This window comes from Eretmochelys imbricata, chromosome 13 (genome assembly GCF_965152235.1).
Source record: "Eretmochelys imbricata isolate rEreImb1 chromosome 13, rEreImb1.hap1, whole genome shotgun sequence".
Lineage (NCBI taxonomy): Eukaryota > Metazoa > Chordata > Testudines > Cheloniidae > Eretmochelys > Eretmochelys imbricata.
In genome coordinates this window covers 34,995,575-35,009,525 of record NC_135584.1, presented here as the reverse complement: position 1 = coordinate 35,009,525, position 13,951 = coordinate 34,995,575, and the positions used below count along the sequence as shown (strand labels likewise).

General features: G+C 54.7%; 1 pseudogene; it reads left to right on the top strand.

The window, feature by feature from the left end:
- Nucleotides 1–4,742: 4,742 nt before the first annotated feature.
- Nucleotides 4,743–6,474, top strand: LOC144273796 (ribonuclease pseudogene; annotated as a pseudogene).
- The last annotated feature ends 7,477 nt before the right edge of the window (nt 6,475–13,951 follow it).

Sequence of the window (13,951 nt, the reverse complement as noted above, 5' to 3'; positions counted from 1 at the left end):
ACCATCTCATGGTCATCTTAGAACTTAGTAAGTAATCTAGCTAGATATGCGTTAGATTCTGTTTGTTTAAATGGCTGAGAAAATAAGCTGTGCTGGAGGGAATGGATATTCCTGTTTTTGTGTCTTTTTGTAACTTAAGGTTTTGCCCAGAGGGATTCTCTATGTTTTGAATCTGATTAGCCTGTAAGGTATTTACCATCCTGATTTTACAGAGGTGTTTCTTTTACTTTTTCTTCAATTAAAATTCTTCTTTTAAGAACCTGATTTTTTTTAATTGTTCTTAAGATCCAAGGGTTTGGGTCTGTGTTCACCTATGTAAATTGGTGAGGATTTTTATCAAGCCTTCCCCATGATGACTCAGTCCCCCCGAGGAGAGAGTCCCCGACCACCACCACCTGCCTCCTCCTCTTCAGAGCGGTGGTCATGGAACCCCCATCCCTAGGACAGTGCATCTCATGCCTTCCAATCGGCAGAGTCTCCTTCTGCTCCCTTCCCTCAGACGTATCATCTAGTCCACTCTCCGCATTAGTACCTGCGGAGAGAACATGGAAACGGTTGCTTACCTGTATCTGCGCTGCTGGTACATGGTCACTCCCCTTTCTTCTTCTGGAGCTCACATGCTGCTAAATTTCTTCACCAACATCCTGTCCCCGCAGCGCAGCCTGCTCTGAATCTTCAGAACATTGTGCCCGTAGAAGCATATCCTGACGTCTGTCCAGGAAATCTTCAGTTTCTCTTATGCAACGCAGGGTTGATACTTGTTTCTCCAGACCTTGAAGCTTCTCTTCCAATATGGAGACCAGCCTGCACTTTGTACAGACAAAGTCGCTTCTGTCCTGTGGAAGAAAGACAAACATGGCACATCCAGTGCAGGTCACAACAGCTGAACCGTCCCCATCCATATTACCTTCCTTCCACGAGCTTCCTCAGGAGTTGTAGTAACTACTCAGAGAAGCCTGCAAGATGTAAACCTCAGCGGGCTCTCCCCAGGCGAACTCCCATGCAAACTCCCTCTGTTAGCCTCTCTGCTGTTCACCGCTTATATGCACCATTGCTGTGCAGTGACCATGATCAAATCCCAGATCAGGGGTCCTGGCTCACTCAGGAGTTTGGGGACTGGATTCCGGGGCCTCTCCTCTTTAGGGGGATCTGGCTCCAGTCCAGATGCAGGTGGGGAAATGGGACGGGGAATGCAGTACAGGGCCATTCCCCACAAGGGGGCACCAATCCCCATGGGTTACGGGCTCCAGCGTGGCCCCAGATTGGGCTGCTCAGTGGCCGCTGGGGAATGGGGCACGGGGCACAGGAAATGTTTATTTCTGGAGCACCAGGTACAGTCTGGGCCCAGCTCTGCAGGGTCTGGCTAGGTGTGGGTGTGTGTCAGGGAGGAGGATCCGAGAGCAAAGAGCTTTCATCTGAGGTTTTCCAGTGAATGGCTCATCTGGTTGCAGCAAAGTCTGTATGGGGCTTGAAGTTTCCTTGGGACTCATGACCATCTACAAGGCTCTGCCCCCAAGGGGTTTGCAGCATGGAGGCAGAGCTGGCATCTCCTACCCCTGCCCCCTTCACCCACTGCCCTGCAGCTCCCCCGAATAGCAGGGCATGCAGAGCAGCCATAGAAGCACAGAAATGTGGGGCTGGAAGTGACCTTGAGAGATCTTCAAGCCCAGACCCCTGTGCAGAGATAGGACCAAGTAACCCTAGACCAGCCCTGACAGTGGGTATTCCAATGATGCAACCCCCCTTGGGATCCTGGTCCAGAGCTTCACCACTCTGAGCATTAGAAACTTTTCCCTAATATCCAACCTACTTCTCCCTGGCTCCAGACTCAGGCCATTACTTCTTGTCCCGTCCTCAGCGGACACGGAGAATGATGGTTCTCTGTCCTCTCCAGAATAGCCCTGCACAGATTTAAAAGCTGTTCTCAACTCCCCCGCAGTCTTCTTTCCTCAGGACTAAACCTGCCCAGTTTTTAACCTTTCCTCACAGGTCAGGTTTTCTAACCCTTTGATCATTTGTGTTGCTCTCCTCTGGACTCTCTCCAGTTTGTCCACATCTTTCCTAAAGTTTGGTGCCCAGAACTGGGCCCAGGACCCCAAGTGGGACCTCACCAATGCTGAATAGAGCAGGACAATTCCTTCCTGTGTCTTGCCTATGACACTTCTGGTAATCCACCCCAGGAGGACACCAGCCTTTCCTGCCACTGCATCCCATTGTTAACCTGGCATCATTCCCTCCTCTGCCCCGCTCCCGGCACCACAACGGCACTCCACGTGGGAGCAGGGCTCTGCCGTTAACAGCGGGGAACGAGCAGCCGTTGGCACATCCCACCGGCCTATGGAGTCACCACCCGTTAGCCCGTTACCCCATCCCCGGTTTTGAAACTTCCTCTGTACGTGCACGGTTTTGCCCCCCTTCCCCGAGTCCCAGGGAGAGCAGCCTGTCCCAGACCACAAGGAGGGAACCAGCAACGGCCAAACCACCAACCGACACCCAGCATGCCAGCGGGGCTGGGCAATGCAGATTGGGTGGCGGCCAGTCCAGGCTGACAGGGTCGTGGGCAGCCCTGTTGGGCCAGATCTGGGCTGGCCCGGAGACTGGGGGGTGTCAAAGCCCCGAGTCCATGAGCACCATGAGACACTGCAGGGTGAATGGGACAGGATCTGGCACAGAGGGGCCTGGCAGGACCCCCATAGCTTGTGCCAGTGGAGACAGATCCCTCCTGGGCACAGATCCCCCTAGGCCCAGCCAGCCCAGCCCAGCCTGCTACGGATCCCCTTGGGCCCCGCCAGCACATGGCAGGGCTGGTTAGCTCAGCCCTCTCTGCACATTCTGTGTGATCCGTCTGGGCCATGAGTGTTAGGTGTGTTCATTGCCTGTCATGAGAGCCAAACTCTCTGTTTTGTACCATTCTCAGTTTTGTCCCCACAAAGGGCTAGTGCGCGGCCTGCCCTGTCGGGGGTGGGGGGCCCCAAGACCCTGGGGTGATGGTCATGGTCTGGGTTTGAGCCCCAGCTCTGCACCAAGTTGGGAAATCCAGGCACTTTCAGCCAGGCTGTTTTGTTCAGGGATGGGGAACCCCTTCCACAAAAGACCCTAAGTTTGAGTCAGTCACCCCAGCTTCCTGCCCTCCCCAGGGGCCCACACCAAATTTCTTGGCAAGCCAAGTACCTGTGTGGATTTTAGAGCACTTAGGAGAGCTGAGGTTTGAACGGGGAGCTGGCCTTAACCTTCGCTGTAGCAGGGCTGGCAGCTGCTGTGACAGCACAGAGGGCGATGAGCAGGTGACCCCAAAGGGACATTGTCTCATAACCTCCCAAACACACACGAAACCCCACTGCCCACCCAGTGCTGGGTTAGACCCCAGGAGTCCTGGCTTCTAGCCCTCACCAGCAGTGGGCAGGCCCCAGACTCAGGAGAGACGACTCCAAGCCCCAAGGCCAGGCTGGTGCTGGCAGCCAGTCCTTGCCCCCTACATGTCCCATCCAGCCCTTACCCTTCCCCCAGGCCCTGGGGCTCAGGTGGCGCAGGGAGGCTCCACGCGCTGCTCCGACCCCGAGTGCCGGCTCTGCAGCTCCCATTGGCCAGGAACTGTGACCAGTGGGAGCTGTGAGGTCAGTACCTGCAGGTGCAATGGTAGCACGTGGACAGAGCCTCCCTGTGCCTAGGGGTCACAGAGACCTGGTGGCTGCTTCCTGGGAGCTGTGGTAAGTGCCGCCGGGACCCCATACCTCATTCCCCTCCCCGGAGCCCCCACCTATACTCAAACTCCCTCCCAGAGCCTGCATCCTGGACCCTCCTCTCCCCAACCCCGGCTCCACCCCAGAGCCCTCACCCCGAGCTGGAGCCCTCACCCCCCCTGCATGCCAACCCCCTGCCCCAGCCTGGAGTCCCGTCCTGCATCCCAAGCCCCTCATCTCCAGTCCCTCCCCAGAGCCAGCACCCCCAGCCAGAGCCATCACCCCTCCATCCCTGCCCCATCCCGGAGCCCTCTCCCAAACCCTTAACCCTTCATTTCTGGCCCCACCCATAGCCTACACCCACAGCCAGAGCTCTCATGCTCCCCCTGCACCCCAACCCCCTGCCCCAGCCTGTGAAAGTGAGTGAGGATGGGGGAGAGTCAGCAATGGAGGGAGGGGGGAAAGGTATGAGTCGGGGGTGGGACCTTGTAGAAGGGGGTCAGGGCCTCAGGGAAGGGCTGGGGCAGGGGGCAAGGGGTGGGGAAGGGTGTTCGGTTTTGTGCAATTACAAAGTTGGCAACCCTACCCAGGGACCTGGGCAGGGAATGCACAGAGGGACTTGCCAGGGCTGGGGGGTTTGGTTATGGGGTATCAAGAACAGCCAATAAGGGGCAAAACCTGTAACAGGGCACCAGGATTGTGTGGTTAGAGAGGCTGGGAGCCAGGAATCCTGGGTTCTAACTTGGCTCGGGGAGGGGAGTGGCGGCTAGTGGGTTAGAACGGAGGGGTGGGAGTCAGGACTCCTGGATTCTCTCCGCAGCTTGGGATAGAGTTGGGCTGAGGATAACAGGGGGAGATGCACTAGGCACTGGGGCTGTGGGGTTCACAGTGTCTCAGGACCCTGCCTTGTGCACGCTTCTCCCCTAACTCCCTGCCCCACCCAGAATCTCTGAGGCCCTGGGAGGGAGGAGCTGCCCCATCCCACCCACAGCTGCCTGGCCGTGCTCTATATAATGACACCCGAAGGGGAAGGAGACTCAGAGACTCTCAGCTCTGCTGGCAGCTGGATCCATCTCTGACAGGAGCCCCAGGAGTTGGGTGAGCTGAGAACAGACACAGCCAGGGGGAAAATGCAGAGAGAGGGTCACTGCAGATTGACCCCAGAGGGGCTGGGCGCAGAATCTGGCCCTGACCCCACTGCACTCAGGAGTGACTCTGGATTGACCCCCAGGCAGCTGAGATCACAATCTTGGCAAGAGGGTAAAAGAAGGAGGAGGTGAGATCTAGAGTCAGCACTCCTGGGATCTCTCCTGGGGCAGTGGGGTCTAGTGGTTAGAAGCGGGAGGCTGGGAGCCAAGACTCCTGGGTTTTCTACTGGCTCTGCAGGGGCAGTGGGGTCTAGTGGGTTGGAGCAAGGGGGGCTGGGAGCCAGGACTTCTGGGTTCTCTCCCCCACTCTGGGAGAGGAGCAGGATCTAGGGTCACAGAAGGGGGAGAGCTGGGAGTGCGGACGAAGGACGCACTGTGGACAAACAGGTAAAGCAGAGAGTTAGTGGCAGGCTGGGGTTGTGGCCAAGGCTTCCCACTGGGGTTTAGGGAACCTGGGTTTCATTCTCTTTGTCTTAGGATGGGATTTTTCAAACCCCCTAAAGGGGTCCTCATGTACCCCCGTGGGACCCAAGTCACCAAATGGGAGCTGAAAAGCTGAGCCTTAACCACTCTTTGCCTCGGTTTCCCCATATGTAACAAGGGAAGAACAACCCTTTCTCAGTGTGCTTTGCCCATTTAGACTGTAAGAGTTTCTCACTGGCCACTAGCCAACCAGAATCCACGTGACAAAAAGAGAGAGCTGGCTTAATCCATGGAGAAGGGCAATATCACACACTTGGGCTGCTGGGAAGGGTGTCTTCAGCTCGGCAGAAAGAAAGAAAGAAAGAAAGAAAGAAAGAAAGAAAGAAAGAAAGAAAGAAAGAAAGAAAGAAAGAAAGAAAAGCCCTCAAATCTCTGGAACCTAGTAAATGCAGCCCAGCCCTGTACCCTTAACTCTGCCCTCTTTGAGTGATGGTTGTGGGGCGGACCTGGTGTGCTCCATTTAATTCTTTAATTAGTGGTTTCAGGAGCATTTGACGTTCTGGCAGAGGCTGAGGCAATTCTGGGTAACTTTAATGCTCTGCAAATAAGGTTCTGGAGTTTGGCACGAAGCGACTGCCTGCCTGGCAGCCTTAGCCTGCAATCTGCAAGGAGCTCCCGGCAGTGCGGGGGGCCTGGAGGGGATGAGTGGGTGCAGGTCCCATGGTGCAAACAGGTCCCCTCCCCTTTGTCCATTCCCCCATTTCCTCCCCACTGCAGGGCGAGCCAGCAGCAGAGGTATCATGGCCCAGAGGGGACCCCACCCAACATTGCTGCTGGTCTTGCTGGCCACGTGCCTGGCTCTGGCCAGGGGGGAGACGCGCTACGAGAAGTTCTTGAGGGAGCACGTCGATTACCCAAAGACTGCCGCCCCGGACACCAGGACCTACTGCAACCAGATGATGCAGCGCAGGGGCATGACCTGCAAGTTCACCAACACCTTCATCCATGACAGCGCTGCCAGCATCACCACCATCTGCGGCTCTGGGGGGACCCCGGCAGGTGGGAACCTGCGAGTCAGCAAAGCCTCCTTCGCCCTCACCACCTGCCGGCTGCAGGGGGGATCACAGAGACCGCCCTGCAACTACAACGGGGGTACCAGCACCCAACGCATCCGCATCGCCTGTGATGGGGGGCGCCCTGTGCACTACGACGGAGAGATATAGCTCGGGCCCATTGCACAGCACTGTCAGTCCCCCCAGACCCTGTTCCGCTGCTGCCCCAGTGCCCATGATACAGCATAGCCGCCCCTTCCCACCCCCACCCTCTGCTGCCCCCTAGAGCCCATGATACAGCATAGCCGCCCCTTCCCGCCCCCACCCTCTGCTGCCCCCTAGTGCCCATGATACAGTATAGCCGCCCCTTCCCACCCCCACCCTCTGCTGCCCCCTAGTGCCCATGATACAGTACAGCCGCCCCTTCCCACCCCCGCCCTCTGCTGCCCCCTAGTGCCCATGATACAGTATAGCCGCCCCTTCCCCATCCCCACCCTCTGCTGCCCCTAGTGCCCATGATATAGTATAGCCCCCCCTTCCCCATCCCCACCCTCTGCTGCCCCTATTGCCCATTATACAGTATAGCCACCCCTCACCCATCCCACATCTACTAAGTATTGGGGGCAGGTTGTGAGGAGAAGATTGTCCCAGGCGGGGCTCTGGAAGCTGCCCCTGAGTTTTGTTTCCTTGCTGCTTCTTGCAATAAAACACTTTCCTGCCAATGCAGAACGAGTCGGTGTGTTTGGGGGGCTGGGGCAGAGTCACTGCATCTGGAGATCTCAAACCCTCGGGCTATTTTGGGAACTTGGCTAAGTTATTTAAAGGGATGAGTGAAGGAGCAGATATGCCCCATTGCTGTGCAGTGACCATGATCAAATCCCAGATCAGGGGTCCTGGCTCACTCAGGGGGTTGGGGACTGGATTCCGGGGCCTCTTCTCTTTTGGGGAATCTGGCTCCAGTCCACATGCAGGTGGGGGAATGGGACGGGGAATGCAGTACAGGGCCATTCCCCACAAGGGGGCACCAGTCCCCATGGGTTACGGGCTCCAGCGTGGCCCCAGATTGGGCTGCTCAGTGGCAGCTGGGGAATGGGGCACAGGAAATGTTTATTTCTGGAGCACCAGGTACAGTTTGGGCCCAGCTCTGCAGGGTCTGGCTAGGTATGGGTGTGTGTCAGGGAGGGGGATCCGGGAGCAAAGAGCTTTCATCTGAGGTTTTCCCGTGAATGGCTCATCTGGTTGCAGCAAAGTCTGTATGGGGCTCGAAGTTTCCTTGGGACTCATGACCATCTACAAGGCTCTGCCCCCAAGGGGTTTGCAGCATGGAGGCACAGCTGGCATCTCCTACCCCTGCCCCCTTCACCCACTGCCCTGCAGCTCCCCCGAATAGCAGGGCATGCAGAGCAGCCATAGAAGCACAGAAATGTGGGGCTGGAAGTGACCTTGAGAGACCATCAAGCCCAGACCCCTGTGCAGAGATAGGACCAAGTAACCCTAGACCAGCCCTGACAGGGGGTTATCCAATGATGCCAACCCCCCGCCCCCCTTGGGATCCTGGTCCAGAGCTTCACCACTCTGAGCATTAGAAACTTTTCCCTAATATCCAACCTACATCTCCCTGGCTGCAGACTCAGGCCATTACTTCTTGTCCCGTCTGTCACGGAGTCCCCGGATGATGCTCTGGAACTGCTCCCTACGAAGCCAGGCAGGACTCTGGGGAAGTCTCCTGTCTGTGAGCAGACTGTCTTCAGGACACACAGCTTCCACCTTTCTGGGTCTGACCTCGGAGCATTCACATCCTCTGCCCCTCTGTGCGCTTCCCACAGCGAGTCCGCCCAGGCGGGCTCCTGGGGAAGCCAGAGGGTCCTGCACCCCAACTTCGCAGTCAGACGTGACTCTCAGCCAGCCAGTAAAACAGAAGGCTTATTAGACGACAGGAACATGGTCTAACACAGAGCTTGTAGGTGCAGAGAACAGGACCCCTCAGCTGTGTCCATTTTGGGGGGCAGTGAGCCAGACAACCGCATCTGTACTTCACTCCATGTCCCCAGCCAGCCTCAAACTGAAACTCTCTCCAGCCCCTCCTCCTCTGGGCTTTGTCCCTTTCCTGGGCCAGGAGGTCACTTGATTCCTTTGTTCTCCAACCCTTTAGCTCTCACCTTGCAGTGGGGAAGGGCCCGGGCCATCAGTTGCCAGGAGACAGTGTGTCGGCCATTCTCTGTGTCCAGACCCCTGCACATACGTGCCCTCTAGGGCTCTGCAATGATCATACACCCTTATCCCACCACCTAGATACTTAAGAACTGCATAGGGGAAACTGAGGCACTCCACACTATTCAGAAGAAACATTAAGAACAGTCCCACTTCGTCACACCGTCCTCAGCGGACACAGAGAATGATGGATCTCTGTCCTCTCCAGAACAGCCCTGCACAGATTTGGAAGCTGTTCTCAGCTCCCCCGCAGTCTTCTTTCCTCAGGACTAAACCTGCCCAGTTTGTTTGCCTTTCCTCACAGGCAGGTTTTCTAACCCTTTGATCATTTGTGTTGCTCTCCTCTGGACTCTCTCCAGTTTGTCCACACCTTTCCTAAAGTTTGGTGCCCAGAACTGGGCCCAGGACCGCAAGTGGGACCTCACCAATGCCGAATAGAGCAGGACAATTCCTTCCCGTGTCTTGCATATGACACTTCTGGTAATCCACCCCAGGAGGACACCAGCCTTTCCTGCCACTGCATCCCATTGTTAACCTGGCATCATTCCCTCCTCTGCCCCGCTCCTGGCACCACAACGACACTCCACGTGGGAGCAGGGCTCTGCCGTTAACAGCGGGGAATGAGCAGCCGTTGGCACATGCCACCGGCCTATGGGGTCACCACCCGTTAGCCCGTTGCCCCATCCCCGGTTTTGAAACTTCCTCTGTGCGTGCAGGGTTTTGCCCCTCTCCCCGCAGTCCCGGGGAGAGCAGCCTGCCCCAGACCACAGGGAGGGAACCAGCAACGGCCAAACCACCAACCGACACCCAGCATGCCAGCGGGGCTGGGCAGTGCAGTTTGGGTGGGGGCCAGTCCAGGCTGACACAGTCGGGGGCAGCCCTGTTTGGCTAGATCTGGGCTGGCCCGGAGACTGGGGGGGTGTCAAAGCCCCGAGCTCATGAGCACCGTGAGACACTGCAGGGTGAATGGGAACAGAGTTGGCACAGAGGGGCCTGGCAGGACCCCCAAAGCTTGTGCCAGTGGAGACAGATCCCTCCTGGGCCCAGATCCCCCTGGCACAGCCAGCCCAGCCCAGCCTGCTCCTGGGCCCAGCCAGTGCAATTTCTTGGCAAGCCAAGTACCTGTGTGGATCTTACAGCACTTCGGAGAGTGGAGGTTTGAACGGGGAGCTGGCCTTTACCTTCGCTGTAGCAGGGCGATGAGCAGGTGACCCCAAAGGGATTGTCTCATAACCTCCCAAACACACATGAGATCCTACTGCCCACCCAGAGCTGGGATAGACCCCAGGAGTCCTGGCTTCCAGCCCTCACAAGCAGTGGGCAGGACCCAGACCCAGGAGAGACGACTCCAATCCCCAAGGCCAGACTGGTGCCGGCTGCCAGGCCCTGCCCCCTACATGTCCTGTCCAGCTCTCACCATTCCCCCCTGGGGGGGGCCAGGCCACGGCTCCCACTGGCTCTGCTGGGCACGGGCATTTCCAGCAGCCAGGCCTGTCCCTCCCCTGGCTGGGTCGCTGCCCCTTGCGATGCCCAGGGCTAGGATTGCCAGTCGTCCTGTTTTCGACTGGAACACCCGGTCGAAAAGGGACCCTGGCGGACTGGGCCGTTAAAAGTGCGGTCAGTGGCACAGCAGGGGCCTGGACCTAAGGCGGGTGCCAGGCTCCCTGCATGCCCTGGCTCCTCATGGTTCCAGGAAGCAGCCGCCAGGTCCCTGCAGCCCCTAGGTGCAGGGAGGCTCCGCGCGCTGCCCCCACCCCGAGTGCCGGCTCTGCAGCTCCCATTGGCCAGGAACTGTGACCAGTGGGAGCTGCGGGGGCAGCGCCTGCAGGTGCGAGGGCAGCTCCTGGATGGAGCCTCCCTGTGCCTAGGGGCCACAGAGACCTGGTGGGTGCTTCCTGGGAGCTGTGATAAGTGCCGCCGGGACCCCGTACCCCATCCCCCTGCCCGGAGTCCCCACCTGTACTCAAACTCCCTCCCAGAGCCTGCACCCCGGACCCTCCACTCCCCAACCCCGGCTCCACCCCAGAACCCTCACCCCCAGCCCAGAGCCCCTCATCTCCAGCCCCACCCTGGAGCCAGCACCCCCAGCCAGAGCCACCCCCCCCCACATCCCAACCCCCTGCCCCAGCCCAGAGCCCTCTCCCGCACCCTGAACCCTTTATTTATGGCCCCACCCAGAGCCCGCACCCACAACTGGAGCCCTCATGCTCCCCCTGCACCCTAACCCCCTGCCCCAGCCTGGTGAAAGTGTTGAGGGTGGGGGAGAGTCAGTGATGGAGGGAGGGGGGAAAGGTCTGATTGGGGGGTGGGGCCATGTAGAAGGGGGGCAAGGCCTCAGGGAAGGGCTGGGGCAGGGGGCGTGGGCTTGGCTGGATATTAGAGGCGATTTGTACCACAATACAGCCAAATCGCTGCCCCGCTGACAGACCTCACCAAAAAGAAACAGCCAATGCAGTTCAGTGCACTGAAGAGTATCAGAAAGCCTTTAACCAGCTTAAAGCAACACTCATGTCTGACCCGGTGCTAAGGGCCCCAGGCTTTGACAAACCATTCCTAGTAACCACGGATGCGTCTAAGCATGGCGTGGGAGCAATCTTAATGCAGGAAGGACCGAATCAAATATTGCATCCTGCCGTGTTTCACAGAAAAAAACTGTCTGAAAGGGAAAGCCACTGGTCAATCAGTGAAAAGGAATGTTATGCCACTGTCTACGCTTTGGAAATGCTACGCCCATACGTTTGGGGATGGCGTTTCCACCTGCAAACTGACCATGGTGCACTACAGTGGCTTCATACTGCCACGGGAAATAACAAAAAAACTTATTCGGTTTAGTTTAGCTCTCCAAGATTTTGATTTCAACATCCAACACATCTCAGGAGCTTCTAACAAAGTGGCTGATGCACTCTCCCATGAAAGTTTCCCAGAATCAACTGGTTCAAATCATCCTTGAGATGTGGAAAATATTGTTAGTCTGTATACAATTAGTAGTATATATAGAGGTGCACGTGTCTTATTAACTCTGTTTTCTCCTAGAGCTCCAGGAAGAAATCACAGCCAGTGTGGAACCAGCTGTCCAACACTATCTGTGATTTGGGGGGCGTGTCATAAATATAAAGGGAAGGGTAACCACCTTTCTGTATTCAGTGCTATAAAATCCCTCCTGGCCAGAGGCAAAACCCTCTGGGTTTGGGCTGTCTGTGTGATACCCTTTGCTGGGAACCGATCAAGGGTGGAAGTTCTCCAACTCCTGTAAAGTTAGTAAGTTAGTAAGTAGTCTAGCTAGAAAATGTGTTAGGTTTTCTTTTGTTTAATGGCTTGTAAATTCGCTGCACTGGAGGGAATGTGTATTGCTGTTTTTGTAGATTCTGTTTTCTTTAAATGGCTGAGAAAATAAGCTGTGCTGGAGGGAATGGATATTCCTGTTTTTGTGTCTTTTTGTAACTTAAGGTTTTGCCTAGAGAGATTCTCTATGTTTTGAATCTTATTACCCTGTAAAGTATTTACCATCCTGATTTTACAGAGGTGATTCTTTTACCTTTTCTTTAAATAAAATTCTTCTTTTAAGAACCTGATTGATTTTTCATTGTTCTTAAGATCCAAGGGTTTGGGTCTGTGTTCACCTGTACAAATTGGTGAGCATATTATTATCAAGCCTTCCCCAGGAAAGGGGGTGTTTTGGGGGGATACTTGGGGGAAGACGTTTCCAAGTGGTCTCTTTCCCTGTTTTTGTTTAAAACACCTGGTGTTTAAAATACTGTTCAAGGACATGGCAAAGTTTGTACCTTGGGGAAGTTTTTGACCTAAGCTAGTAAGAATAAGCTTGGGGGAGGGGGTCTTTCATGCAGGTCCCCACATCTGTATGCTAGAGTTCAGAGTGGGGAAGGAATCTTGACAAAAATGGTAATAATAACTGTTCTTCTGAGGCAAAAAGAAGCAGTTAGTTGCGATCGGCTGGAGCTGATGGTATCGTTGTTGTTACACTCCAATCCTTTTTCTTCAAATACAAAACATGACAGACACACACACGAAAGGGGAAAGAGAAGAATGGCAAAGAGACAAAATGCAGTTTCTTTCTCTGGTGTAACTCTCCCTTGCAGTCTCACAGAAACCCAGCCCTAGCACACAGTCTTACCAGACCCTCTGAGACTTGGCAACTTGTACTAGCCTGTGGTGTTCAGCACATTGCTTTTAATTGCCTCTTTGGTCACAGAGTTACAGCAATGTTACAGGTTTTAGAGTAACAGCCGTGTTAGTCTGTCTTTGCAAAAAGAAAAGGAGTACTTGTGGCACCTTAGAGACTAACCAATTTATTTGAGCATGAGCTTTTATGCATCCGATGAAGTGAGCTGTAGCTCACGAAAGCTCATGCTCAAATAAATTGGTTAGTCTCTAAGGTGCCACAAGTACTCCTTTTCTTTTAGCAATGTTACAACATATACAGTTTTGACCAGCTATGAAGGAGAGAGATGTGGAAGGACAAAATGAGAGAGAGAGAGAGAGAGAGAGAGAGATATTCTCAGATGAGGGATGTAAATTATTTCCTCTTGGGACTGAAGCCAGGTCTGGAGTCTTCAAGGGTTGGGTTGGGTTGGAGATTTTGCTCGCTCCTCCAATGGCTGTAGGCAAGGGAAGGAAAGCGATATGTTGGGAAAAACACTTGGAGAAATATATCCAGGTAAACACACAAGACACAAACTCACACTCAAAAGGGAGCTAGATAGATTCATCGAAGATGGGTCAATCAATGGCTATTAGCCAGGATGGGCAGGAATGGTGTCCTTAGCCTCTGTTTGCCAGAAGCTGGGATTGAGTGACAGGGCATGGACCACTTGATGATAACCTGTCTGTTCATTCCCTTTGGGGCACTGTCAGAGGACAGGATACTGGGCTTGATGGATCTTTGGTCTGACCCAGTATGGCTGTTCTTATGTTCACATGGGAAACAACACAGGAGACAGATAAGGCTCTGACTGACAGAAGCAAAAGCCAGAACCATAGAAAACACAAACACACCCATCAAAAGATAGAAACACCCATGAGGAGGAAGAGGAGGTATGCCAGAGGCATTCAAAGAAGAGGCATATCATATACCCACACAACACAAACATACACACAAGAACCATATCATGAGACATGAAGACTCACATAAGTAAGGGATTCAAACACACACAACACAGACCCACACACAAATCCAAACCTGAGGTAAGGAAAAATGTGACTCTCAAAAGCAAGAGTTTGGGGTTTTTCATTTTTGGCAATGAACACCAATTAAAAGGTTCATTATACTGCTGTGATTTGTTGCCATCAATAGTGAGGATTAACCTGCAATGGTGTGAACAATGGTTCTAGTAGTACATCTGAATCTACAGGAGGCGTTGTACTGGAAATTGGTACCCAAACTGCTCTCTCTCTTTCTTTGTCTCTGTCCATCTATCTA